The 7,872-nt window shown below is 41.4% G+C and overlaps 1 long non-coding RNA gene across 2 annotated transcripts; it reads left to right on the top strand.

Moving 5' to 3' along the window:
- The first annotated feature begins 240 nt into the window (after window positions 1–240).
- On the top strand, window positions 241–5,714 carry LOC137471100 (uncharacterized). 2 transcript variants are annotated; one of them, XR_010997410.1, is made up of 3 exons: window positions 241–646; window positions 1,095–1,434; window positions 4,397–5,714. It is a non-coding gene; the product is annotated as an uncharacterized lncRNA (long non-coding RNA). The 2 variants fall into 2 exon arrangements; XR_010997409.1 differs by lacking the exon at window positions 241–646 and having other exon boundaries at window positions 682–1,434.
- Window positions 5,715–7,872: the final 2,158 nt, after the last annotated feature.

The raw sequence follows: 7,872 nt of genomic DNA, 5'->3' as shown, positions 1-7,872 counted from the left end.
ATTCAAACAAGTTGCAGAAATGCTGAAATCAATACATGCCTCTTGAAGGATAGACCTTTTGTAACACAAAGGGGAGAATGACTAATAGATTACTGAAGCCTTAACAAAACCTCAACAGATCCCCATATGGTGCATTGCAATTAAAAGAGTAGAGGATGGATTTCTAATTTTTGGGTGGAGGAAAAAAAAAGAAAAGGAAGCATTTTGGACAAGAAAATGAGTGAGATGGAGACAGAAGTGATGTGTGACCATACACCAGATAGAAACCCTTCTTTCTGAGCCTTTCATCTCTGGGTCACTGGTTCCAATCGAGCCCAGGTCGATAGCGAACAAAAATCATTTTAATCTGATGGCTGTTTGCTGACCTACGTGAAGTGAACTGGTTGTGTCAGTCCACTTCCCAGCTGACAGCTCTCCCCATCATCAAGGCCATTGCTACAGGTGGCAGTAATTGGTGCTTTTTTGAGGCCAGCTCAGCTAAAAGGCCGAAGAATGGAAAAATCAGTAGGGCTGAACCTCCTCCTCCTCTTGTTCAGCTGCTCCCTCCAGGTGAGTGCTGTGGGAAGCTGGCACTGCTGTTGCCTGCACCACATCTGCTCTTTGAGCCAACAAAAGACTTCAGGGCAAAGGGGAGTCCTCTGAAGTGGTAAAGACCTCTTGTCTATACAGATCTTGGGGAGGCTGAGGGTTGTAAGACCCCAGGCCTGCAGTGCCCTGCAGGTGGATACCGTTGTTTGTTGGTCGTCCCAGGAGAGTGTTGGTGTGAGCATGGGGCTCTGAAAGGACCCATCAGGCTATCAAGCCCAGTCCCCAGGGCCTAAGGGTCTATAGTTAAAATTCTGTCTGCAAAACAGGACCAAGGCCTAAACCCAGCTTTCACTGATGTGCGTGGAGGGACATCGGGACTCACATGCAGATATGTCCAAAGAACTTTAATAAGCTTATATGAGAGGGGACCTGGCAAAGTGAGCTCAATCTAAGATTTTAAAATAATATAGGAAGAAATAAAAGATGAACTTTGAGAGATTAATTTAAAAAAATGCCCTGGAGAGGAGAGCTTTAATCTTTGATTTGATCCGTGTTTTTCTGAGCAGCTGATACCTCCCCTGTTGTGAGGAGATAAAGTATTAGGAAGAGGATATTATGAGGAGGACTTTCAATTACACTGTAAGCCACAGCCACCTACCTTGTGTCCCTCAGACGCCTCCTGGGAATGTTGATTTTGACATGGGACATCAGAGATGCCAGGATGGTCTGGCTAACTGGGGCACCAAGAGGTGCTCCAAAGCCTGCCCACATGGTGCTGGCCAGTGATGTTTTCCACAAGGTAAATCTGTGCCTGCCCCACTGCAGACAAGAAGAAAAGCAGTGAAGGGTGTCAGAACTGCCAGCAACGCCATCAAACCAAACCTTACAAAGTGGAAAATGCACCTTGTAAGTATCTGGTTTCTCTTTCAGGGACACATACAGAAGTTTTAGAAGGGTGAGTTCCCATCAGGCAATCTCCAAGTGGAAGGATCCATGCTGCTTATGAATTACCTGACATCTGAATGAGCTACTCCCAACATTGCAGTTCACAAGAAGTTTGTGTGCTAGTACAGCTATGAGACATAGATGCATGGGATATGGACAAGGAATGAAAGAGGCTGTAAAAAATTAGGAGGAATCTGTCTTTTGCACACTGAGCCTTGTGCAAGTCTTTACCATACGTGTTCCTCTCACATATACACAAATGCCCTTTTCAGCACCTACCTCAAGCATCACTGTTCCTTGGCAGACTAGGTTCTAAGGAATGCAGGACCTCAATTCTCAAAGTATATTCAAAAAAATACATGGTTGTCCCTCATGTGGTGCCCTCCTGAGCTCTCACAATTCCTTTTCCATCATCAGATGGACTGTGGCTAGAGGCAATCCATGTGGAAGGCTGGAAGTGGTCCTCACAGGCATACAAAATCTCTACTGCATTTCTCTAGAGCTGGAGAGAAATAAGTGATACATCTGCACCAAAGATATTCCTTTTCAGTTTTCATTGGTGATCCCCCAGTTTTATTTCTGTCAAGAAAAGAAAACTCCTGGAAACTTTCAGCAGCTTCAGTCTGGATGTTAATGAACATGGTCTGCCAGCAAAACTGTCTGTGCACACTGAATTCCCTTGTAGCTCACAGTCTGAAGAGTTGGAATTCTCAGGGTGTTTCCAAAATCTAAAAGAAAGCTGTTGCTTGCCTGCTTGCTAAAAATATTCAGAAGGCCATAGGAGGAGGTAATGGTTTAATAGGCATTGGTCTCACCTGATCCTGAGTCCATCTCTAGGCAGGAGGATGAAGAGCAACCACTTAGAGGACTGCAAGTCAGAGGTACATGTGATGACAACTGAGCTGTCTGGGCTTTGGCTGAAGCCTTTACTTTCTAGGATCCTTCCTCAGTTCAAATGAAGTTAAGCTTACTTTGCTCAGAGGTTTACCAGCAGGGTAGGTGCAAGGTTAATTTTGCTGCCATGGATAAAGAGTTGGAATGAATATCCTGCCATGGGCAAGGAAGTTAAATGGCAGAGCCAGGATATAGAGTTTGTAGGATGAACCCATCTCCACAGTATGCTGTGGGATTTAAGGTCTGTGATTCACAAAAGGGTGAGGACTTATATTAAGAAGAATGTCATTCAGATATCATAAATGGATAAGATAAAACATGCATTGTATGTCACAAGTTAGTCTTCATCTCCTGGACTACAAACCAGGAAAAAAAAAAATGAGAGACAGATAGAAACATCATCCAGAGGTGAATTGCACCTGTAAGGTTTCTGACCTTCCTCTGAATAATTTGATCTATTCTTAAGTTAGATCAGTACTGGAATAAATAGGCTGCAAATGGCAGAATGCTGTTTCAGTTGGAAACAGAGAAATTTCCACAGTGGCTCAGACCTCTGATCCATTTCATCCAGTATCCCAGCAGAGTCACCAGCACATGCTTCTTCAGAAGCTGTTCCATGCCTGTAATAGACAGTTCTGTGAAGATACACCTGGTTTGAGCTGTTTATGTCTAAATATTGCAATATTGTCAACTCTTCAGAATTTGAGTGAGCTTCAGTGAATATTCATAACTTGCAAGCTATGGAGTTTAGGGCACTGGAGTTTTACGGTAATTGGGAATTACATGAGACCACCTACTTCATTAAAACAAAATGAAAGACAGAGTCAAAGCCAGGCCTGCAAAGGTAAACAGTGCATGAATTCACTGCCTCCATATTTAAAGCCTTCAAAGCCTTTCAGTTAAAATCCTTTTCCGCTCTGGATCTCAGCATGAGTCTGGCTGCAGGGAGGTTTTTTGTGGTGGCCTGTCAGCTTCCATCTCCAACACAGTGAAATTCAACTAATTGTAAGTGCACATTGCTTCAGGCATACACTGCACACTGCCACTTGGGCCATGCACACGCACCGTGACCCCTTCCACCTACTGCAGAATGTGGCATTCTCTCCCCACACACACACACTTTTCTTTTTTGTTACTTGCAGTCATTGAAAAGATGACAGTCCAGAGCAAGGAGCAGAAAACCCTATTGTGTTTCTGCAAAAACCAGATTTAGTCCCACAACTACATATGTGCCAAGAGTTGCAGCAGTCTTTGGATTGTGCCTCCATTAATGAAAATGGGTTGGCCAGAGAGCACAGTGTGAAGCTGTGCTTGCCTGTGGGCTTTGATCTTACCTGCTGAAGCTGACCTCACTGCCATGTCAGGCTCTGCAATGCAGCTGAGGATCAGAAAGCATCAAGAGAAGAGGAAGAATAGAAAAATCAGGAATGCCTCACAGTTGAAAACCCTCTGTGACCCAAAATAGCCTCTATTAGTGCTAATTCTGAGTTGCTTGTAAAGTTCTGCAAGGTTCATAGGAATAGTGTAGTCACAGATTACTGGCAAACTGTCCCCAGCATACTTTTTTTCAGCACATACTAATTCCTCAGATTTTTCCATCTGAACTTCACAGAAGTTATCTGCATTTGTTTCTATTTCTACTTTGGATAGGCAAGTCTTTAGTTCTGTCAAAGCAGGCTTTCTTCTCTTACTCCTTACACAAGAATCTTTTTCAGGTATTTAATTTAGCTATCAGCTTGACCATCACAGGTTATGAGTGATGAACTGCTTGCATGAATGCCATTATCTTCAACTTGACTCTCTTCTGGGGGGCACAATGTAGGACTATGTTTGCCTTCCTCCTCACTAAATTTCCTAATTCTTTAGCTGAGAGGATCATTTTCATCATTTCTGCTGCTGCCAGTTTATCAGCAAACTACGATGTCTGCAAACCATACATTTTATCCTTCTGTGCTCACATTTTTCTTTCATTGCGTGCTCAGTAATTAAGCAATCACCCACTCTACCCCAACTAGCATCCTTTGTACAGGCCTCCGTGTCTTGGGGTGCATTAGGATCCAGACACACTGTGAGGTCAGCCCTGTTAGGGTTCTCAGGCAGGGCATAGATGTCTCCAAAGTTCATTGAGCTCAGCCTGAAGGCAAGTGCCTACCTCCAGAATCATAAAGCTGCTGTAGCAATGGGGGAATTTTAAGAACTGTGTGATCCAAAGCTTAGGAGCTAAATCATACCAAGCATCTCCCCAGCACTGGGGAACTGGGTTTCTGAATCAATCCTTTTTTGCCAGTCTTGTTTAGCTCCTGTATAAGGTCCTGGAAGAGGTAATTTCAATCCCACCCTATGCCTTTATTGTGTGTTAGTACCTGATCCTTCACTAATAACTCAAGGTGCTACAGTTGAATGAATCGTGTAAATAAGATTAGTATTTGGTTATTTGTTTTCACAACCTTTAGACTGATCCTCATAAAGTTAAGCTCAGTTCTGAGCAACCTTCCTGATGTGACTAGCTTTTATTTTTTCTGTTATTCTACTGCAGAAATGTTTCTTATCAGTCAGATCATCTGATAGTTCTGCTCTCATATTCGACGCGTGACACTCTGTAATTCAATGCTGCTTTGGTAACAAAAACATTGGAAATCAACCACACAAGATCAACAATTTAAATTAAATAGTTCTGACTGCTCTAAAAGAACTCATAATCCAAAATACTTTCACTGCCACTCACCACTGAACCTCACCACTTCTGCTCACCTAATTATACAACCCTTTTCTTCCCAAGCCATTGCACCTGAAGTGCTGATTATACTGTACTTGGAGTGCTGTATGCTCTCTGAAGGGCTGTTTGCCATCTCTGTGAGGCTGCTACTTACTTCCTGACAGAAGTGATCCCATTGCTATTTCTACTTTGTTTTGGAGGGAATAACTGGAGTGCTAGTGTTCAGAGGTGCTTTTAAAACACTACAGGAAGTACAAGTGCAACAGTTCACATTTTGGAGATAGGAAATTGGAGCACAGCAGTTACCCAATATCTCATCCTCAATTCAGTGTGAGAACTATGATCCAGAAGTACTAGATCCCTCTCCTGACTGTGAGAACACCTTTGTCCAAAAATATATTCTAGTTGTGAGAGCTCTGAGGAAAATAATAGCTGCCACTAGCTCTGCCAGAAATTCATTGAAGATAGGACAGTCTCAAAAATATTTGAAGGAACAATTAAATTTCATTAAATAATTTTTTAAATCTCTGAGGAGCTAATAGAAACAAACAGAATATCGTGATGTGTGTGGTGTATGTGTGCATGTATGTCAGAGATATGGATACAGATAAAGATACACCTATGTAGAAAATATATATAGTCTCTTCCTAATTATTCTCACTAGTTTTATTGCTTCATTTCTTTATTTCTAGGTGTTTGATAAATAAATTTAAAAGAAATAAGTAATTCTAAGTACTAGAGTCAAGAATTACTTTTCTTGAATCTTTTGATGTTGATATGGAATACACTGGATTTTTCTTATATGAACATACGGACAGAAGGAATTAGTGTGCCAGTGAATTCTTGTTTTGAGGCCTTAAATGCTAGGGACCTATATAGCTTTTTACTGATATCCTGCAAGACATTAGTTTCATGCACAAGGCTTCACAAGGTAGAAAGTGGCACCACAGCAAACTGGAGACACAAGTATTCCTCTTCTCACTTGGCTTGAAATGTCTCACCCATTTGAACTCATGTTTCCAAGAGATTACAATTAGGAAGAAGCAGATTAGATAGAATTGAGTGGCTCAGCTGATCTTTACATGTGTTCTGATAGGTTTTGTGTTTCTGGAAGTAGCTATTCAAGAGTTAGGATTCCTTCCTTTAAGGGAGACTTTAGGTCTATCATACCAAATGGGTTCTCTCAGAACATCTCACCGACCTTGTGGGCAGAGAGCCAGTGTCTAGCACCAAAGTGCAGAGCTCAAAAGAATGACAAAGATAAATCATGTGTCCTCACATGCCCTTCTTTACACAGGTTCTCAAGAAGAGCCAGACCCATCTTTCCACAGATTTCTCAGAGCCCTGAATCTCATCTCCTGCCTTAAAACTGTTTTCTGCAAAAGGCTATTAATTTTTTTCCAATCAGGAAACTCTCAAAGGCTATCTTTTGACAACTGAGCCATTGCATTTGCAGAGCAAACAGCTTTCCACGCTTTAAATTCACAGATGACCTGCTATTGTCAAATCTGGACTTTTCCTTGAGCATTCTGGAACTGAAGGCAAAGCATTCTCTCACAACAGGGTAAATTCACTTGCCCTTTCTTCCCTGCAATTGCCCTATGGTTTCTCTGAGGAGCCAGAAATTACTGGCCTTATTGCTAGTATGGGTGATTTTTGCCATTTTAACAGTAAATCTTAGTCCTTAGCAAGCAAATACTGAATTCTCCTATTGTATCTTTTTCTTGCAGCTAAAGACATTTTTCATCTCTTTCTTGTCATGCATCTTCTTAGATATCTCTAGGATACAAAACTCATTATTAGTATTCCACTCTGCTAATCTTGATAAGCAATATTTTTTAAGAGTTACGAGAAGTCAGGAGGAGCTGTTGGTTTGAGGTGCAGCAGAAAATTGTTAACCTTCAGCTAGTTAATAATTCCCAGGAAATGTCCACCCTGCAGACATTACTGCTCTGATGATGAAAAGTGTTATATAAAAACAGACTATAGTTATGAGGTGGGAATCAGGAGAAAAAGTTGTTTTTCTGAGAGTAAGTGCCCTCCAAATTTTATTTGATTTTGATTTCCTTTTCCCAACAGTATTAAACACATGCAGAATGAGCAGTGGGTTGCTTTAAACCATTGCTTCCCTCATATGTAAGCTAGTTTGTACAGACAAAGGGAGATTTGGGCATTTTTTTTTTGTTTTTCTGGTTTTTTGTTTGTTTGGTTGGTTGGTTGGTTTTTTTGGGGGGGGGGTTTTGTGGTTTTTTGGGGTTTTGGTTTTTTTTTTTTTTTTGTTGTGGGGGTTTTGTTTTGGTTTTTTGGGGTTTTTTGTTTTTTGAGGGGTTTTTTTGTTGTTGTTGTTTCTCTGAATACTGTTTATTTAAGTGATTGTTGGCTCTTTTCCTGTCCTTTGTTGACCCCAGGAAACAACTTTTTTTATGCGTTTCCATTCTGGGATTTCTATTATCTACTGCCTTGTGCTGGGTGTACCTCAGTGAACAGGCCCAAAAGAGAAGGAGCGAGCTGAAGTTCCTATTGAACTAAGGTTTGAGGCCCAAGAAAACCATCACTTGAATCAAAGCACTTCAGAAGGTAGTTTACAAGTCTACTTCCCAAGAAGAAACCAGGATGCAGTGTTATCACCTTCATGAAATTAAAGGAGGTGGTTTTACGATTTAGTGGAGAGAAGCCGTGCTGTTAATTAGTCACATTTATTTGACAAAAAAGTGGGGGAGGATGAAAAGGGGAAAGGAAGTTGAGAAAGAAAAACAGAACAGAAGGGAAAAAATCTTTATGATGAGGTG

The sequence above is a fragment of the Anomalospiza imberbis genome, chromosome 3, assembly GCF_031753505.1.
Source record: "Anomalospiza imberbis isolate Cuckoo-Finch-1a 21T00152 chromosome 3, ASM3175350v1, whole genome shotgun sequence".
NCBI lineage: Eukaryota > Metazoa > Chordata > Aves > Passeriformes > Viduidae > Anomalospiza > Anomalospiza imberbis.
Note: the sequence above shows the minus strand (reverse complement) of the source record. Positions and strands in the feature narration are given on the sequence as shown.